General features: G+C 44.4%; 1 protein-coding gene across 1 annotated transcript in view; it reads right to left on the bottom strand.

Annotated features, from left to right (window-relative positions):
* Positions 1-21,177, bottom strand: part of COIL (coilin) — a 252,232-nt gene that overhangs the window by 71,933 nt on the left and 159,122 nt on the right. The window lies entirely within an intron of this gene.

Here is a 21,177-nt window from a genome sequence, read left to right as displayed (position 1 = left end):
GCTGGAGTGCAGTGGCGCGATCTCGGCTCACTGCAAGCTCCGCCTCCCGGGTTCACGCCATTCTCCTGCCTCAGCCTCCCGAGTAGCTGGGACTACAGGCGCCCACAACCGCGCCCGGCTAATTTTTTTTTGTATTTTTAGTAGAGACGGGGTTTCACCGTGGTCTCGATCTCCTGACCTTGTGATCCGCCCGCCTCGGCCTCCCAAAGTGCTGGGATTACAGGTGTGAGCCACCGCGCCCGGCCGATTTTTTTTTTTTTTTTGAGACAAGATATTGCTGTGTTACCCAGGCTGGTCTTCAACGCCCGGCTTCAAGCAATTCTCCTGCCTTGGCCTCCCAAAATGCTTGTACCTAACTTTACATATAAATATTTATATTACAAGATGTCAAGGAAGGAATGTGAAACAGCTAGTAAAAGAATGAACATCATCCAAAGACAAAAAATGGATCTTGATGCTCTTCTGGGGAAAAAGATGTGTATTTCTGAGTGTAGGAGGGACAGTTGTGTCATGGTAAGCAGAGTATGACTTTGTTATTGACTTCATTTGGAGATTAAGTGTGGTTTAAGGCAGTGTTATGGGTGCCAGGTTGACAAGGGGTGGACTGTAGTGTTTTTGGAATGTTTCAACTCGCCTAGGCTAAGTTTTTCAGAATTACCTTCCTTGTATGTTTCTGATTAGGGTGGCCTGCAAGAGAAATTCTTGGGAAAATGTGGAGGGTGAAGGGAAGCAGCAACCACTTTTCACTCATGCATGTTGTCGTTTTTCTGCTGGCTCCGCTCAGCTGAACTCTGCTGCTCCCGCTTCCCTCGGATCCTCCTAGAGCATGTCTGCTTCCCGGGCCAGGTGAGTGTGCTCAGCACTGTGAAGAGGGACCCAAGAACTGACATGTGTTTCTGTACCATGGACTCCATCTCTTGCTTGTGGGATTCACATTGTTCTTGTCCTTCTCCACTTTACATTCCTTGCTCCTTCCTGACTGCTTGCCCTGTGTACTTCAATCTCCAGCATCAGAGTTGGAGACAAAAGCCTTGTGAAGACTTCTTAACCAGCTCCACACTGCATAAGTCAAATCCCTGGTACACCTTCCCCAATACACACAGCTGTGCACATGCAAACACACACACATTGTTCTGCTTCTCTAATTGAATCCTTTTTTATTTGTGAGATACAGTCTTGCTTTGTCACTCCAGTTCCATGGATTATCTGATTTTAGTGCAGTGGTGCGATCACAGCCGCCTTGAACTCCTGGGCTCAAGCCATCCTCCTGCCTCAGCCTCCCAAGTAGTTGGGACTATAGGTGCATGCTACCACTCCCAGCTAATTCTTCTATTTATTTATTTATTTATTTAGAGACAGAGTCTCACTCTCTCACCCAGGCTGGAGTGCAGTGGCATGATCTCGGTTCACTGCTACCTCTGCCTCCTAGATTCAAGTGATTCTCCTGCCTCGGCCTCCCAAGTAGCTGGGATTATAGACATGTGCTGTGATGCCCAGCTAATTTTCATATTTTTAGTAGAGATGGGGTTTCGCCATATTGGCCAGGCTGGTCTCCAACTCCCGGCCTGTGATCCGCCTGTCTCAGCCTCCCAAAGTGTTGGGATTACAGGTGTAAGCCACTGCACCCGGCCACCAGCTAATTCTTTTTTAAGTTTTATTTTTGTAGAGACAGGGTCTGGCTATGTTGGCCCAGCTAGTCTCAAACTCCTGGCCTCAAGCAATCCTTCCACCTCAGCCTCCCACAGTGCTAGGATTACAGGCAGGAACCACTGTGCTCAGCTGCTGATTGAATCCTGATTGATATAAAACTTTATTATTTTAATGGCTTCAAAATTCTCCACAATTGGAATCTGCATATTTGATGTCTTTCTGTTGCCTATACATGTGAGCATCAATTGATCAGATACAGAATTCTCAGTCACATCATTCTTAGTGTTACCATCTAATGTTGCTGAGAAATTTGAAACCAGTTCGCCTCTTTTCACCTTTGTAAATAATGAGTTTATTTTGTTTATTTTTTTATTATTTATTTTGAGACAGGGTCTCACTCTGGTTGCCCAGGCCGGAGTGCAGTGACATGATACTGGCTCACTGCCACCCCAACCTCCCGGTCTCGGGTGATTCTCCCACCTCAGCCCCTCAAGTAGCTGAGACTGCAGGGGCCTGCTGCCAAGCCCAGCGAATTTTTTTGTATTTTTTGTAGAGACTAGGTTTTATCATGTTACCCAGGCTGATCTCGAACTCCTGGACTCAAGCTATCCGCCCTCCTTGGCCTCCCAAAGTGCGGCGATTACTGATGTGAGCCACCGCACCTGGCCAACCAGTTTAATAAGTGAATGCTGTAAATCTTTTTGTTAAATTGTGTAAATCAGGAACTTCTGATGGTTACATTGATGTTTAGTTTTTAATTAATTTTGCCTGATGTGTCGTGAGCTTTTGGATCCCCAGGCTCTGATCTTCAGTTCAGCAATGCTTTCCAGTATTTATTTGAATATTGTTTTAAGATCTTTTTCCCACTTTGTTATCCTTTAGCTTTCATTCTAGATACTTCTTCTCCAGACTCCCATCAACATCATTACTTCATTTTCGGTAATGTCACTCTAGACTTTGAATTTCTTTTTATTTTTTTGAGATGGAGTCTCCCTCTGTCACCAAGGCTGGAGTGCAGTGGCACGATCCCAGCTCATTACAACCTCCTCCCAGGTTCAAGCAATTCTCCTGCCTCAGACTCCTGAGTAACTAGGCTACAGGTGCCCGCCACCACGTCCAGCTGATTTTTGTATTTTTAGTAGAGATGGGGTTTCACCATGTTGGCCAAGATGGTCTTGATCTCTTGACCTCATGATCTGTCTGTGGAGGCTGGGATTACAGGTGTGAGCCCCTGCGCCCAGCCAGACTTTGAGTTTCTAAAAGATTCTTAACTTCTATAATTATCTTTCTCTCTAACTTATTTTCCCTACTTATGCCAGCTGCTGTTTCACCTTATCTTTTCATCTCATTTACATTTCTTATTTCATAGGCTCCTGGTTTGCTTTAATTTCCTTGAGAGGGAGAAAAGTATCTGTAGTTTCCTCGTGCAAAGCTTCCAAGGACTGTCCCTCATTTATCTTTTGTACTTTGTGTTATTTTCCTCCATTTTAGTTGCAGGTGTTTTTTCCCCCATGTTTATGTGTTTGCTTTTTTATGTGTATGTATGTTTGAATGAGGGCAGTTATAGAATCATCTAATTGATCATCTGGTTATTTTTCAGATTGTCCACTTAATTCTTATTCAGGAAGCCTGGATGTGGTGGAGCTATATGGTCCTCACAGCTCTTCAGTGGCCTAAGGGCGGTGAATGCCCAGCTCTTGGATAATAATTATTGGGAACTTATTTCCTGTGTCCCTTAAGACTTAGGGAGTGTTTCCTTCCTAATGACATGAGTGCTCAGAATTTGTTGTGTTCCCAGCTTCAAGATGAACCCAAAACTTTGGTAAGATGCAAAGTCCGTGAGAAATCCAGGGACTCCTTATTTGATAAATATATTGGTTATCTATTACTCTGTAAAAAATTACACAGAAAGCCAGGCCTGCTGGCTCATGCCTGTAATTCTAGCACGTTGGGAAGCCAAGGTGGAAGGGTTGCTTGAAGCCAGGAGTTCAAAACAAGCCTGGTTAACGTAGCGAGGCCCTGTCCCTATTAATTTTTTTAAAGTTAAAATAAATAAAATAACTACGCAGAAACTTGGTGACTTAAAGCAACATTTATTATCTGACAGTTTCTGTATGTCAGGAGTCCGGCTGTGGCTTAGCTGGGTCCTCTACTTTACGATCTCCACAAGGCTGCAATCAAGGGTCGACCAGGGTTGCAGTCATCTCAAGGCCCAACTAGGGTAGAATGTGCTTCCAAGTTCAGCCATGAGGTGATTGGCACGATTCAGTTCCTCATAGGCTGTTGGGCTGAAGGACTCCCTTAATTACTTGTCATGTGGACCCTTCCACGGGCAGCTCACAATATGGCAGCTGGCTTCATCAGACAGACACAGCGAGAGAAAGAGTGAGAGAGCCAGAGAGAGAGAGCATGGGCAAATGTGCAAGATAAAGGTCACGATCTTTTATAATGAAATCTCAGAAGTGACATCTTATCACTTTTGCCTCTTCTTTAGAAGCAAGAAAAGGGGAAGAAACCTTTTCTCTCCCAGGTCCTCAACCCTCAACACTGAATGTTCCATGTGCCCAGCTTTCTGGAAACCTCCTGCCCCTTCCACCTAGCTACTTTCTGATTTCTCTTCAGCTCTCAGAATAAATATAAATCTCTCAAGAAGCCGTCCCTGATCCCCCAGACTAAGGTAGAACCCCCTTTTGCTCACTCTCTAAGCACTCTACCTATACTTTGTAATCCTCAGTCTTCTTGAGACAGAGTAGAAATGGGGCTTGACTTCAGCTCACCTGCTCTAGAGCATTCTTTCATGCATCCCCACTGATCCCAAAACCCACACCACTACCTCACTCCTCTTTCACTTAAAGAATTCCAGCATGGGGCCGGGCGCAGTGGCTCACGCCTGTAATCCCAGCACTTTGGGAGGCCCAGGCGGGTGGATCACGAGGTCAGGAGATGGAGACCATGCTGGCTAACACGGTGAAACTCCGTCTCTACTAAAAGTACAGAAAATTAGCTGGGTATGGTGGCAGGCACCTGTAGTCCCAGCTACTCGGGAGGCGAAGGCAGAAGAATGGCGTGAACCAGGAAGCAGAGCTTGCAGCGAGCCGCGATCTCGCCACTGCACTCCAGCCTGGGCAACAGTGCAAGACTCTGTCTCAAAAAAAAAAAAAAAAAAGAGAATCCCAGCATGCGTCTTAGGAGATAATGAAGGTTGTGGAGTGTCCCACCTAGGAGAGGGATGCTGGACAATGGACAACTGATTTGCAGCCTTGTTGCTGCAGGCCAGACCACCAAGTGGCCCATTACTCAAGATAGTCATCGTGACTAGATATGCTGCCTTGCATACCCCACCCCTCACGGGCTTTGCTCAGCCCCGCCTGCATATCCTACCCTACTGTCAATCCTCATGCTTTGCATAACAACAACGACAACAACAACAAAAGCCCTACTGGCTCTCTATGCCTCCCTTACCTCAGGACATAAGCTCCAAGGAGGCCTTGTCTGGGAAACCTTTTTCAGGCTCAGGTCAATTTCTATTGCTTTGAGAACCCAAGAACCCATGGTTGGTAACATGTTCTTTGAGGGCTCATCTGGGATCAGGGGACATGGGGAGATTTTTCTCCCGCTAGTGGGGAGACTTGAGGGCTGATGGGACTGCTGGACAATATCCGTTAGTGGCCGACAGCAGATGCCTGAACTTTTGATTCAATGTCACCACAATAGATCAGTCTCCACCCGCTTGGAACTCCTCGCCCACCCCACAAGGCAACACTTTTCTCCCTTTTCTCTGTCTTTCTCTCCTATCCCTTTTCTTTTCTTTTTTTTTTTTTTTGAGACGGAGTCTCGCTCTGTTGCCCAGGCTGGAGTGCAGTGGCCAGATCTCAGCTCACTGCAAGCTCCGCCTCCCGGGTTTACGCCACTCTCCTGCCTCAGCCTCCCGAGTAGTTGGGACTACAGGCGCCCGCCACCTCGCCCGGCTAGTTTTTTTGTATTTTTTAGTAGAGACGGGGTTTCACCGCGTTAGCCAAGATGGTCTCGATCTCCTGACCTCGTGATCCACCCGTCTCGGCCTCCCAAAGTGCTGGGATTACAGGCTTGAGCCACCGCGCCCGGCCTGTTTCCTATCCCTTTTCTAGTTTTTCTGTCACTTGGGGTGCTTTGCCCCCCTCTTCTAATCGCTACTGGTTTGGGTCGCCATATTAGACATCCATAAGGGATGGGTTGACATGATTTTCCTGATTTACTGGTCTGGGTCACTTGAATAAACATCCACACAGGACGAATTAAAAGGGTTGACCATCCGAGTCTGGTTGACCATCCGAGTCTGGTTGACCATCCGAGTCTGGTCAACCCAGCAGGCAGTGGGATGAGTTACACTCATTCCCTGGCCTAAGTTGATTTGGGTTCAAGTCCCAAGAAAATCTTTCTCTCTCTCTTTCGGAGTCTGTCCGAATGTGTAGTCCTGCTGGTTTGGGGAGACTGCCTGAGACAGGGTGCCAGAAACACCCAGATAGCTTTCAGGAAGGCACCAGGGAGGCCTGGGTGTGATGGTCCGTATTGGTTTTCTAAACACTGAGGAAAGTTCAGAACACAAACTGTTAACTAACTATAAAATTAAGAAATTTAAGAGGCTTTGGCCTGTGATTCTGAGATAGTGTTACGGGATCTTCGGGGTGTCACTTTTCTGGCTGGAAACCTCTGTGGCTGGTGGCCCCTTTGACTGAGTTCTTGTCCTGAGTCCAGGAAGAATGAGGTACAGAGACAAGTGGAAGGTGAACAAGATGAAGAGGAGCTTTACTGAGTGTTACAACAGCTCAGAGGAGACCTGCAGTGGGTAGCTCCTCTGTAGACAGGTCATCTCTTCGGGTGTTCAGCTCTCAGCACAGAGGAGGCCTTCAAGAGGGAAGCTCCGCTCTGCAACTGGTCATCCTGAAGTCTGTGCTCTCAGCAGAGAGGGTAGCTCCTCTCTGCAGCTGGTCATCCCATCATCTCTCCATCCTCTGCCCTGCTCTGGCTGAGCCCGCGGCTTTTATGGATCTCGGAGGGGAGGAAGTGTATGCGGATTGGTCCATGGGCCCACTCAGAAGAGGCACCACAAGTCCCCACTCCTGGGGGCTCAGGAAGGCCTCCCTGCCCTTTTAGGCTCAAAAGTGCCTGCCCCTCTGCCAGGCTTCTCCCTGCTGTTGGCTCCCATTCCAATCCTGCCACGATGCCTGTTAGAGACAAACTGCCCCAAAAAGCTTCTTCGTGCTGCCCGCCCCTCCCCACTCTGCAACTCCTCTCCATGCTGCCCCAAGCCTCTTTACATTTCTAAGCCCTTATCGAGGCACTGCAGTGAACCCAGCAGACTTCACCTATCAGGACTTGCTGCTATAAAGCAAACCCTAATTAGAAACCATCTGGACCCCACAGCGGGAGGTCGTGGGAAGCATAAACAAACTTTACCTACACCCTCTGGTACCATAAACGTCACAAGGTGATATGTGGCAGAATTAACCAACAAACGACCCCGGGGTCTCTCTCCCCAAAATAAACCCCTCATTTTGTAAACTCAGGGCTGCCTCCTCTTTCTGTAATGGAGCAGCCAGCAGGTTCAATAAACTTACTTGCCTGAACTTGGGTCTCTTTCTCTTGTCCTTTCTCTCAGCCGACCTTACAATGCCCGCATAATTTTTGCATTTTTTGGTAGAGATGGGGTTTCACCATGTGAGCTAGGCTGGTTTCGAACTCCTGATCTCAAGAGATCCACCTGCCTTGGCCTTCCAAAGTGCTGAGATTACAGGCCTGAGCCACTGCACCCGGCCAAAGCATAGCAATCTTAAAAGCATGTCTTGTTGTGAATATTGGAACATCTGGACTTTCCATCATTGTAAGAATGTGTCTTCAAGCTGTTTCCTGAACTGCAAACATCTCATGACTGTGGGTTGTGACCAGCATGGAATGCGCCTTGTTAGTCTCGAGATGAACTGAACTCAAAATGGCATCACCCTGGCTCTGCTATGCTGCTATTTCCCTAACATAACCCCCAAAATTATAATTGGACAGATCCCTCTCAAAATCTGCTCATTTTGCTCATTTTGCATCGCATTACCTGGATCATCTTGACTCTTGGGGGCATCAAAAATTGCCTTGCATTCTGAAAAACATTTTTAGCATTGGTGTGTAATATCTAGGTGGGAAATAGTCTCCTTTGACTTCATGGCTCACATCCAGGTCATGCTGATGCAAGCGGTGGGCTCCTAAGGCCTTGGGCAGCTCCGCTTCTGTGGCTCTGCTGGGTCCAGCCCCCACAGCTGCTTTCACGGGCAGGCGTTGAGTGCCTGGGGCTTTTCCAGGCACATGGTGCAAGCTCTTGGTGGATCTACCATTCTAGGGTCTGGAGGAGGGTGGTTCTCTCCTCACAGCTCCACTAGGCAGTGCCCCGGTGGGGACTGAGTGTGGGGGCTCCAGGTTATCTTGGGACCACCAAAGGAGAATTCACCCAATTCATACAGGAATTTGCAGGCAGAGATAAATCCATGGCTGGGCTCCAGGCTTTAAACAATCTAATCTGAGATTCCTATGGAACAAAGTTTTAGCAAAGTCAATTTAAAAAAAAAAACCTATATGACAATTATTATTCTTGCTGCACTTTATGCAAATAATCAGGCCAAGTATAATATGACTAAAACTTATTTTGCAAACACATTGGTCCTACCATGACTTGTCTTTGATTAAAAATGAAAGACTAGAGAAAAAATATTATAATATACCTTCTATTAGGTTCTAGTCTTGTCTGTTATTTTTGAGTTTTTTTAATGTGATTTTTACAACATGGACGGGATCTTAAATATTTTCAGGGCTACAAGTCTCCCAACTAATGTTTGGAAATTTTTCTTCCATTTTTCTAACTTAAACTTGTGAAAAGAAAAGAAAAACTTGGGACCCCAATTTAGTATACCAAAAGGACAAAGTTAAGCTGAAAACTGAGTCATGCAAGAAACTGCCTTTCCTTTTGTTCCAAAGCAGAGAGCTACAGATAAAAGTTTAAGTATCTCCACAGGTCGTTACTCTACGTTCACCTTATCTTATGCAAAGTTCTGTCTTACTGAGTGCAAGACAAATACCTAATTGACGATTCCCCTACCTACTCCGTAATATGTGATTCAGTAATGTGACCATACCCTCCCTCTTCCCTTCCAGTCCATTTTTGTCCTTTATATATCGAAGCCCTCAAAATCATCTTTGGAGAAAGGCACAGACCTCTCTTCCGGGCATATCCTTAACCTTGGCAAAATAAACTTCTAAATTGATTGAGACCTGTCTCAGATACTTTTTGGTTTACAAACTCAATAGAATTTTTTCCAAAGGCCCTGCAAGCTGAAGCTTATTCCTTGTGATACACGTGATAAGAACATGTCAGATTGTCACTGCCTTCCTCCTCTGTAACTAAGATACTTTGAGTCTAACATCTGGATGGATTATGCCCACTATTAACGTTTGTTTTTCTCCTGTTTCTTCCATTTTTGGGAAGTGCCTCTTATTAAAAATCTGTTAGCTTTATATTTCAGGCAACAGGAGACTGGTTCTCTGGCCCATTCACTTAAATTAATGGCAGCTGATCTCTTACAAGAATTATCAAACTGAGCTTAAGCATGTTATTATCACTGGGTATTATTTAATTTTTTAAAATAATTGTTTGTTATATTCAATAGGAGTATGGATGGTTAAAATTTATGTCTTCCAGGTTTCAACAGTGCCTAGTCTCTACAGGTTTTTAGAGCAGTTAGGGAGAGATCTCCATGCCCTGCAAGGTTAGGTAGGAAGTAACTTCAGCAGGAAGTAGCTTCAGAAGATGAGATCTTTGGACCTTTCTCCTTAAGAATAAGGAGAGTGAAATCTCTCAGTGGGGAATGAGACAGAGTAGTAATGGGGCTGGGCTTCAGCTCACCCCTACTAGAGCATTATTTCATGCATCCTCACTGATCACAAAACCTATACTAGTACTTCACTGATGCCATAATGTTTGAGCCATGCCTTTCACTTAAAGAATTCCAGGAACTGGCCTTAGGCAGTTTGGTTCCAAGAGCAGAATGTGTCTTACTCAGCTTTACATCTCTAGCACCTGGTCCAGTGCCTGCCACATAGCACTGGGTAAATATTTGTCGAACTGAACTAAATTGGGAGTATCACACTGAGAACCTGGAGCTTGACTAAGAAATTAAGAAATGCATTTCCAGTTAATGGTTTCCATCTAGTTTCCTTTGGGACTTAAGTGATATGAGATATCCCTTTCACCATGCAATCCACCCCAGACATTGATGAGCTTGTCTTAATAAATTATGGTTCACCTGTCTCTTGCATCATTCTGAGACATTAGATGAACTCTTGCCAGATGCAGCATATTCCTTGTATCATCTAAAGAGTTATGTCTATTATACATTAGTGTTGGTCTACTTGAAAATCTTGGGTTACATTTTTTTTTCCATTATCTTTTTTTTTTTTTAGACGGAATCTTTCTCTGTCATCCAGGCTGGAGCGCAGTGGTGCAATCTTGGCTCACTGCAACCTCTGCCTTCCAGGTTCAAGGATTCTCCTGCCTCAGCCTCCCAAGCAATGGGGATTACAGGTGCATGCCAACACGGTTGGCTAATTTTGTATTTTTAGTAGAGACAGGGTTTCACCATGTTGGCCAGGCTGGTCTCGAATGCCTGACCTCAAGTGATCCAACCACCTCACCTCCCAAAGTGCTGTGATTACAGGCATGAGGCACTGTGTCTGGCCTCTTTAGAGTCTTGACAAATAGTTTTACTAAAGCAGGAAAAATAACTTCTCTTAGTCATGTTGTTTTAATAGCACCTAGTTTGTCCTGCTATAACAGAATACCTGAGACTTTCTATTTATAATATTTATTTATAATCAAGAGAAATTTATTGGTTCATGGTTCTGGGGGCTGAGAAGTCCAAGACTAAGGGATGAGCATCGGGTGAGGGTTTTCTTGCTGTGTCAGCCTGTGACAGAAGAAGAGACATTGAGAGACAGAGAATGCAATAAATTGACTGAACTCATCCTGTTATGTGGAGCCCCCTCCTGCATTAATCCATTCATGAGGGCAGATTCCTCACAGCCTAGTTGCCTCTTATTAGGCCCCACCTCCCAACACTGTTGCACTGGGGGATTACATTGCTAACACATGCTTTTTGGGGCTACGTTCAAATCATAGCACAATGCAAATCCTGAAGCTATTGACAAAGCAAGCAGGGGAAAGTCAGCAATGCCCTTATTAGAATTTATTCCGGATCACCTTGTGTGATACTGTGATTTGTAATAAGAAATGTATACTTGAACTTCAACCCCATTTCTGATACAGAGCTCCTACAACCCTGGGAATTTTCTAAGTGGTAAGAGTGAAAAAGCATCTTGTTTTTCCTAACAAGCCCCTTTCAACCACACTAAAGGTTATGCTAATTAGGTGACTTTTGGAAACCCCTTCTGGGTGGGAGACTGATTGCCAGAGAAGCCAACCAAGTGATTAGAGGGTCACAACTTTTAGCCCCACACCCCACCCCCATCTCTAGGGGAGAGGAGATGAAGCTGGAGATTAGGTTAATCTCAATGGCCAATGATTTAATCAGTCATGTCTACATAATGAAGCCTCCATAAACACCCCAAAGGGCCACATCCAGACTGGTGAGGATGTGGAGGTGCTGAGAGAGCAGTATGCCTGGAGAGGGCATGGAAGCCCCACACCACTTCTCACATACCTTGCCCCATACATCTCTTTCATTTGGGTGTTTCTGAGTCATATCTTTTTATAACAATCTGGTAATCTAGCAAATGAAGAGTGATATAGTTTGGATATGTGTTCCTGCCCAAATCTCATGTTGAATTGTAATCTCTGGTATTAGAGATGGGGTCTGGTGGGAGGTGATGGGATCATGGGGGCTGATTTCTCATACATGGTTTAGCACGAACCCCTTGTTGCTGTCCTCACCATAATGAGTGACTTTTCATAAGATTTGGCTGTTTAAAACTGGGTGCCACTGTTACTGGAAAGGGGTCCCCATCTATACCCCAAGAGAGGGCTCTTCAATCTCCTGCAAGAAATAATTTGGGATGAGGCCAGGTGCAGTGGCTCATACCTATAATCCCAGCACTTTGGGAGGCTGTGGTGGCCACATTGCTTGAGCCTAGGAGTTTGACACCAGCCTGGCCAACATGGCAAAACCCCATCTCTACCAAAATAATAATTAAAAAATTTAGCCAGGCATGGTGGCACATGCCTATAATCCCAGCTACTTGGGATGCTGAGGTGGGAGGATTGCTTAAGCCCTGGGAGGTGGAGGTTGGAATGAGATGACATGGCACTCACTCTGTCTCCAAAAAAAAAAAAAAAAAAAAAAAAAGAAAAGAAAAGAGAAAAAATTGGGGGCACAGAGCAGCCCCAAGGGCTACTGGTTGCCATTTTTAATGGTTATTTCTTGATTATATGCTAACAAGGGGGTGGTTTATTCCTGAGATTTCTGAAAAGGTGTGGGCAACTCCCAGAACATAGGGTTTCTCCCCTTTTCAGACCATACAGTGTAACTTCCTGACATTGTCATAGCATTTGTAAACTGTCATGGCGCTGGTCGGAGTGTAGCAGTGAGGACAACCAAAGGTCACTCTCATCACCATCTTAATTTTGGCAGGTTTGGGCCAGCTTCTTTACTGCAACCTGTTTTATCAGCAAGATCTTTGTGACCTGTATCTCATGCTGACCTCCTATCTCACCCTGTGACTTAGAATGCCTTAAGTCATGGGAATGCAGCCCAGTAGGTCTCAGCCTTATTTTACCCAGCCCCTATTCAAGATAGAGTCGCTCTGGTTCAAATGCCTCTGACATGTTTCTCCTCTTCCTTTTATAAAAGAACACTTTTTTTTTTTTTTTTTTTTTTTTTTTTTGAGACGGAGTCTCGCTCTGTCGCCCAGGCTGGAGTTCAGTGGCCAGATCTCAGCTCACTGCAAGCTCTGCCTCCCGGGTTCACGCCATTCTCCTGCCTCAGCCTCCCGAGTAGCTGGGACTACAGGCGCCCGCCACCGCGCCCGGCTAGTTTTTTGTATTTTTTAGTAGAGACGGGGTTTCACCGTGTCAGCCAGGATGGTCTCGATCTCCTGACCTCGTGATCCGCCCATCTCGGCCTCCCAAAGTGCTGGGATTACAGGCTTGAGCCACCGCGCCCGGCCTATAAAAGAACACTTAATCCTAAGGGTTGTGAGGGATAAAGATGTATCCTCTGTAACTTCTTAAGGCTGAATAGAGGCAATGATATGGCTGACTATTAGTGTCTTTTGCATCCAGGGTAGAGAGGAGCTCAGTCAGAAGGCATAGGCAAGGTGAGGACCATTCATAACTCTGAGAAAAAGTGATATCTGGAAAATTAATAAGTGTTCAATTTAAGAAAATATTACGTAAGCATATCCTGCATCTCTACACAAAGAGTACAACCACAATATGTTCCACAACAGCAAAGCAAAAAAAGTAAAATTATCCCAAGTAAACTAAGTAAGAAGACTTTCCATGAACTGGGCAACTGTTGAAACCAAGCTGGTATGGGGACATTAGCTGATTCCAATATGTGACCAGAATTAGAACATTCATCCAGATATTTACATTACCCATCCCTCTTGTTTCTTCTGAACTGCAGCCAGAGATCACTGATTGGTTCACAGAAATAAGCAGGGTTAGTCTAAATCACAGGAAAAAACTGAAAAATAACTGATGAGACTAGAATCTAAGAACAAGTTTTTGAAATGGAATTTTTCTCTCTCTAGTCTCCCATTTTTATTAAAAATAAATCATAGCAAGACCAATTTGCTTTATTATACTTGGCCTGATTATTTCTATAAAGAGCAGCAAGAATAATTATTGTTCACATAAGCTTTAAAACTGGCTTTTTTTTTTTTTTTTTTGAGACAGGGTCTCTCTCCGTTGCTCAGGCTGGAGTGCAGTGGCATGATCTTGGCTCACTGCAACCTCTGCTTCTAAGGTTCAAATGATTCTCCTGCCTCAGCCTCCTGAGTAGCTGGGATTATAGGCACCTGCCACCACACCCGGCTAATTTTTGTATTTTTAATAGAGGCAGAGTTTCACCATGTTGGCCAGGCTGGTCACAAATTCCTGACCTCAGGTGATCCACCTGCCTTGGCCTCCCAAAGCGTGGAATTACAGGTGTGAGCCATGGAGTCTGAACTAAAATGGTCTTTAATGGACTCTGTTCTATCAGGAATCTCAGATAAGACTTTTTAAAAAGTCAAGCCCAGCCCATGCGTTTATACCCTCAAATACCTATGAGTTGGGTGAATTCCTCTCCTCTTGAGGTCCCAAGACAACTGGGGGTCCCTGGACCTGTAAGAAAGTGACATTCTTTACTTACCACAGGTTGGGAACCCTGTACAGGGACTATGTAGGCAAGGTATGAGGCCAGTTTTCCCAAGGGGCTTTATTGGCTTTGTAAGTCAATTTTGATTACTTAAAGGAAAGTACACCATTCCAGTCAAAGCCTTGGTAAAATAACCAGTATCTCCAGTCGTGTCATTTTATAAAAGAAAACAAATTCTTACTGCACTTATGCAGATAACTATAGTGCCACAAATTAAGAATACTCAACAAATAGTTTCTAAATTCTGGATAAATCAGGTAGAGGGAAACAAATATGCTTCAAATTTTGTTCACAGGTATTCTTTACTCAATTGTTAAAAGCTATAAACAGCTCCAAAGAAAATTCTCCTTAACTCTGAAAAACAAAACAAAGGATCAGCAACATTTTAAGCAAAAAGAAAAAGGAGGCTAATTCATTCTTCTATTAGTTCAGTCCATGCAATTAACTTCTGTTCTACTTGATATTCATGAACATTTCAGTTCTCCATGAACACTGAAAGTTTTTTTCCTCTATTCTAATGTCACAATCTCCAAAGATATCAGAAACTTGCATTTGAGAACGCCTGTTAGGGCCCTATAGCTGATTACAAACCACTGTTTAAAGAGGATCAAAACAAGACCACAATTGTTTGTGGATGACGAAACATCTTAGGACAGTCACTGTTAAAGCCACAACTGACTAGGAAATTTAGTTACTTCTGTGGCATAAACAATTTTACGTAACAATTATAACTATTAATAACATGCACTGTTATATTAGAATTGCATAGTTTTTGAACACATACCGATAACATATTTATACATATACAGCCCAAAGCAAGCCAAACACCATTTCATAGTCGACAATGTTTCCTGCATGGTTTTATACCAAATGAGCCACACTTTACCATTGCATTAGTGCATTATTGATGTCAAACCCAATTCTTAATAAAACCTTACAGACAAATCTATCCAATTTTAATGTCTGACCATAAGGTAAGATTCTCATAGATCTTTTTTATAACCTTTACAATTTTTGTTAAAGAGCAGATCAATCCTCTGAGAGAAAACCTCATTGTGATTTTATTTTAATGTTCAATTTATGGGAAAACTGAATAATATCCCTTTAACTTTAGCCAATATTTTCACACGTAGAATTTCTTTTACAAGAATAATTTTTCACAAACCTTCGTTAACTTGTCCAAACCTTTAGATTTATCCTAACTTAATACAATCCTTTAATGCTTTAATCTAGGCAGAAAAATCCACATTCTCATGCCTTATAATCTTTTACCAAAAGTACATTTTATTTTCCTTATACCTTACATGCAAAATTGTTTCTTCAGTAGTCTCAGTTACATGTTGCAATGTTAACTTTTAACAACTTTTACTTTTGGTGAAAAACATGGTTAATAAGTGATCTATTTATTTATTTATTTTCCGAGTCAGAGTCTCGCTCTTTTGCCCAGGCTGGAGTGCTATGGCACAATCTGAGCTCACTGCAGCCTCCACCTCCCAGGTTCAAGTGAATCTCCTGCCTCAGCCTCCTGAGTAGCTGGAATTACAGGCACCCACCACCATGCCTAGCTAATTTTTTTTTTTTTAAGTAGAGACAGAGTTTCACTATGTTGACCAGGCTGGTCTCAAACTCCTGACCTCAAGTGATCCACCCACCTCAGCCTCCCAAAGTTCTGGGATTCTAGGTGTGAGCCACCGTGCCCAGCCAATAAGTGATTTTAATTATGTACCAGGTGTGTGTGGAGCCTAGGACCCAGAGAGAAGTACAAATAAGGTCTGACTTTTTTCAGCATAGCCAGGGTGTATGGCTAGCTCCACATGTCCCCAGGTTTTATATAGAACTTAATGCTCCAAAGTAGGCAAATTGAACAATTTTTGAAAGTCAAAGAAGCAGTTTATGACCTTAACGCATTTAGCAAACCTAATATCTAACCTGTATAATTTAGACCAAATGCCTAAATTTTGAAAACATTTGGGTTTTACCAATAATTTTTAAAACTGTGTTTCCCAATACTTACTAAAGTCATGTGAACCAAAAGGCATTACAGTTTTCATTTTTCTGACAAAATATTTGATTTAAGCACTTATTATTATTATTATTATTATTTTTTTTTTTTTTTTTTGAGACGGAGTCTCGCTCTGTCGCCCGGGCTGGAGTGCAGTGGCCGGATCTCAGCTCACTGCAAGCTCCGCCTCCCGGGTTTACGCCATTCTCCTGCCTCAGCCTCCCAAGTAACTGGGACTACAGGCGCCCGCCATCTCGCCCGGCTAGTTTTTTGTATTTTTTAGTAGAGACGGGGTTTCACCGTGTTCGCCAGGATGGTCTCGATCTCCTGACCTCGTGATCCACCCGTCTCGGCCTCCCAAAGTGCTGGGATTACAGGCTTGAGCCACCGCGCCTGGCCAAGCACTTATTATTTTAAGCCAATTAATCAAAGCTCTTTCATATAGAAACATTATACACATAACACATATAAATACAAAGAAGATGATGCAGTAGTTGAAAGATTTTTCATTTGCCAGTTTCTTAATTGGATTACTGGCTTCAGGGTGGAGCCCTTGGAGGAACACAGCCAGGAAAGCATGCAGTTTCTACAGCCTAATAAGCAGGCACAGCTGAAAGCAAAACAGATTCCCAAAAATTAAGGGTCCCATATTTATACCAAATCCTGGATCCCCAAAAGAGAGAATCAGTCCATCTCCCATGGGAGTCTTCTCTCTCAGTGGGGGTGGGGTCATTTCCATACCTTCTAGGTAGCCAAGAGCATGCTTCTCTAATCCAAACGTGCAAACAGACACGTATTCCCCCAAAACTGCCATTAGCTATCCCCAAAAGTATATTCCTACCTAGTTGTTATACATCAAAGCTCTCTCATAATGCAAAGTAATTTCTGATACCCCAAAAAGTTAAAAACATCAGATAAGGCAATGCAAAACAGGATAAAGCCTTAGATTTTGAGAGGAATCTATCCACTTTTATTTCCTGGGGTTCCATGAAGACAACAGACATTTTTCCCAAAATGGGGTCTGTGGTGCCTCCTATTTTTCCTAAGGAATCCCAGGCTGTTAGAGCTTGAATACCCACTGTTAATTAAGCTGACTTTTAACCACAGTTCTCTTCTTAAAAAAAAGGTTGTTTTTGGGCCAGGCGTGGTGACTTATGCCTGTAATCTCAGCACTTTGGGAGGCCGAGGCAAGCAGATCACCTGAGATCAGGAGTTCAAGACCAGCCTAGCCAACATGGTGAAACCCTGTCTCTAATAAAAATACAAAAATTAGCCAGGTGTGTTGGCGGGCGCCTGTAATCCCAGCTACTCAAGAGGCTGAGGCAGGAGAATCGCTTGAACCTGAGAGGCAGAGGTTGCAGTGAGCCAAGATTGTGCCATTGCACTCCAGCCTGGGTGACAGAGCAAGACTCTTTCTTAAAAAAATAAATAAATAAAAAATACAAATTAAAAAAGGTTGTTTTGGCCAGGTGTGGTGGCTCATGCCTGTAATCCCAGCACTTCAGAAAGCCAAGGCAGGAAGATCACCTGAGGTTGGGAGTTTGAGACCAGCCTGGCCAACATGGAGAAACCCCGTCTCTACTAAAAATACAAAATCAGCCGGGTGGGTGGCGCATGCCTGTAATCTCAGCTACTCAGGAGGCTGAGGCAGGAGAACTGCTTGAACCCAGGAGGCGGAAGTTGCAGTGAGCCGAGATCATACCATTGCACTCCAGCCTGGGCAACAAGAGCGAAACGCCATCTCAAAAAATTAAAAAATAAAATTAAAAGTAAAATAAAAGGCTGTTATAAATCTTTTATTACCAGACTCTAGCCAGGCAAAACAACCAATATTTCTGGTTTTTGCACTTTACCAAAGGTAACCTCCTGGGTGCTTAGAGAAAGGAAAATTCAAGACTGTTCATGGAGGGGAAGAGAATTAACAAATGGTGAAAGTTATGCAGATATCAAACCAGAAAGGACTCATTCCTTAAGCCGGGAATTGAACCCAGACTGCCATTGTAAAACAGCAAAGCCTTAGCTGCTGAGCTACAGGATTGGGTGGTTTCTATTGCACTTCCCAGAAGGGCTCAGAGCAGCCAATTTTGAGCCTGCAAAAGCTTTTAACTGCTCAAGATAATTTCTAGGGCTAACTATAACATGAACCTCAAAATTCTTGTTCCCTGGATGGCAGAAACTAAGAGAAAGTACTGTCATGTGGTTACAAGGTCAAGCTCCCAAGGACATAACTGAACAATCTGCTGAGTCATCTTGAACAGTGGGCTTATGGGGTCCTAGGCCTGTGTTCCATGCTAAGGTGCCCCTCTTTCTGACAGAACAATACATAAAAACACACAAAGCATACCAGATTTGCTACAGCTTAAGACTAGCCTCATAAATCCTTTTTCTCATTAATTAAAACTGTGAAGGCAGTAAACAGTGATTTTTGGGCTGGGCACGGTAGCTCATACTTGTAATCCCAGCACTTTGGGAGGCCGAGATGGGTGGATCACCTGAGGCTGGGAGTTCGAGACCAGCCTGACCAATATGGAGAAACCCCATCCCTGCTAAAAATAACAAAATTAGCTGGCATGGTGGCGCATGCCTGTAATTCCAACTACATGGGAGGCTGAGGCAGGAGAATTGCTTGAACCCTGGAGGCAGAGGTTGCGGTGAGCCGAGATCGTGTCATTGCATTCCAGCCTGGGCAACAAGAGTGAAACACCATGTCAAAAAAAAAACAACAAAAAACTGATTTTTACCATTTATTCAACCAGTTTGCACACACACCCACAGAGAGGCCAGAAGGTTGGTAAGAAATCCTTACCCTTTTGCTGACATGTCAGTGAAGTGGTGATGTTGTCTATGGTAAATACCTGGGGCTCACCATCTCGCCCCAAGAAAATTTAGGACATGGACACACACAAGGAGTTTAGGAGCAAAGGTTTAAGAGGCAAAAGAAAGAGGAGAAAAAGAGAAAGGAAAACTGCTCTCTCTCTAGTGAGAGACTGGCTGGTGGTGGATGCGCCAGATATTATAATCAGGCTTGAGGAGGTGATGTCTGATTTACACAGGACTCACAGATTGGTTCCATCAGGTATGATGGTTATATAGTGCACTGGGACGGCTGGCTGCCCCACCCTAATCTTATTATGCAAATGAACTTCCCCCTTGGTCGGTGCCATCTTGCCTGCTCCTTAACCTACACATGGCTGGCAGAGAAGGGAAGATGGAGCCGCCATTTTAAACGTGATTGGCATGACTGCCGGTATCCACGTCTGCAGCTTGATTTTGTAGACTGCTCCTTGTTAGAAAGGAAAATGATTTGGGACTGCTTTTCATTAAAAGGAAAACCTTGCTGAGGACTTCTGTATCCTCACTATCTGCCTAAGTAATTTCTCCTTAACTTCTGCATCATCAGGTTTCTGGATTTTCTTTCCCTGAGCAGTCCCCTGAGCAGTCTTAGCGACCTTGCTTGCTGCATCAAAGCCCTGGGGGCCAAGCGGCGACACAAAGGAAAATCATGGAACCACAGGCAAAAGCCTCTCAATATTGTAAGTTGACATCCAATCGGCTACACAGGGGACCCGAATTAACATTTTCCATTCCGGCCAGAGTAAAATATGTGTGACAAAACATAGACATTAGCCCCTCTGCTTAGCACCCAACATTGAACTGGCAAAGCTCAAACTTGCCCCAGGTTGGGCCCTGTCATCTTTAATTTAACCTCCGACCAGGAGTTTCCATATGTGGTCTCTGGGCAAGATGATCACCCTGAGTAACAGAAAAGGTAGGAAAAGGAGAGAAAGCGAGAAAAAGTGTTGGTGGCAGCAGGGTGGGGAAGGTGAGGCAAAAAGGGAGGCCACAGAAAGACCTACCCATTGCAGCAACACTGACCCAAAAGTTCAGGCGGCTGCTTGTTAGTCATGAAGGGAACTTCTCCAGCAGTCCCATCAGCTCTCAAGTTTCCCCTTTTGGGGAAAAAAAATAGTTCTCCATGTCCCACGGTCCTGTGCATGCCTAATCCTGTCACCCACAGCTGTCAGCAGAGTGCAAGGCAGATTAATCCAAATAGAAGAGCAGTTAACATCCCATAGTGCCAAACCTGTACTTAGCTGAGGGGGACTTTACCACCTACATCTTAGGAAGAACTCTAACCTTCCTAAGTTGGGCCTCGAACCCAGGTCCGGTCAAGCATCCTTGCCTTTTCTTGAGAGGGGCCTTTAACCCTCTCTGTCTTAGGAGAGACTCAAACTCCCCTAAGTTGAGCCTCTAACCCAATCCCATCCATCCTCGGGTACTCCATCATTTACCCAAAGTCAGCCAAATGGTGCTGCAGTCTGTTTCCTGTGGGTCAGGGGTCTCTTCAGTATAGTCCCTTTGTGGTTGCCAGAAAGATGTTACCAGAAAGTGGTCCAGATCCAGACCCCAAGAGAGGGTTCTTGGATTTCACGCAAGAAAGAATCTGGGGGGAGTCCACAGCGTAAAGTGAAAGCAAGTTTATTAAGAAAGTTAAGGAATAAAGGAATGGCTGCCCCATAGGCAGAGCAGCCCTGAGGGCTGCTGGTTGCCCATTTTTAGCTAAACAAGGGAGTAGATTACTCATGAGTTTTCTGGGAAAGGTATGGATAATTCCCAAAACTGAGGGTTTCTCCCCCTTTTAGATCATATAGGGTAACTTCCTGACATTGCCATGGCATTTGTAAACTGTCATGATGCTGCTGGGACTGTAGCAGTGAGGACAACCGCAGGTCACTCTTGTTGCCATCTTGGTTTTGGTGGATTTTGGTCAGCTTCTTTACTGCAACCTGTTTTATCAGCAAGGTCTTTATGACCTGTGTCTCATGCTGACCTCCTATCTCATCCTCTGACTAAGAATGACTTAACCTCCTGGGAATGCAGCCCAGAAGGTCTCAGTCTTATTTCATCCAGTCCCTATTCGAGATGGAGTCGCTCTGGTTCAAATGCCTCTCAGCACCTCAGTCTCTCTCTTGCTCCTGCTCTGGCCATGTGAGGTGCCTGCTCCCCCTTCACCTTCACCATGATTGTAAGTTTCCTGAGGCTTCCCAAGAAGCTGAGCAGATGCCAGCACCATGCTTCCCGTACAACATGCAGAATCACGAGCCAATTAAACCTCTTTTCTTTACAAATTAC

This window comes from Macaca thibetana, chromosome 16 (genome assembly GCF_024542745.1).
Source record: "Macaca thibetana thibetana isolate TM-01 chromosome 16, ASM2454274v1, whole genome shotgun sequence".
Lineage (NCBI taxonomy): Eukaryota > Metazoa > Chordata > Mammalia > Primates > Cercopithecidae > Macaca > Macaca thibetana.
This window is presented reverse-complemented; position numbering and strand designations above follow the sequence as displayed.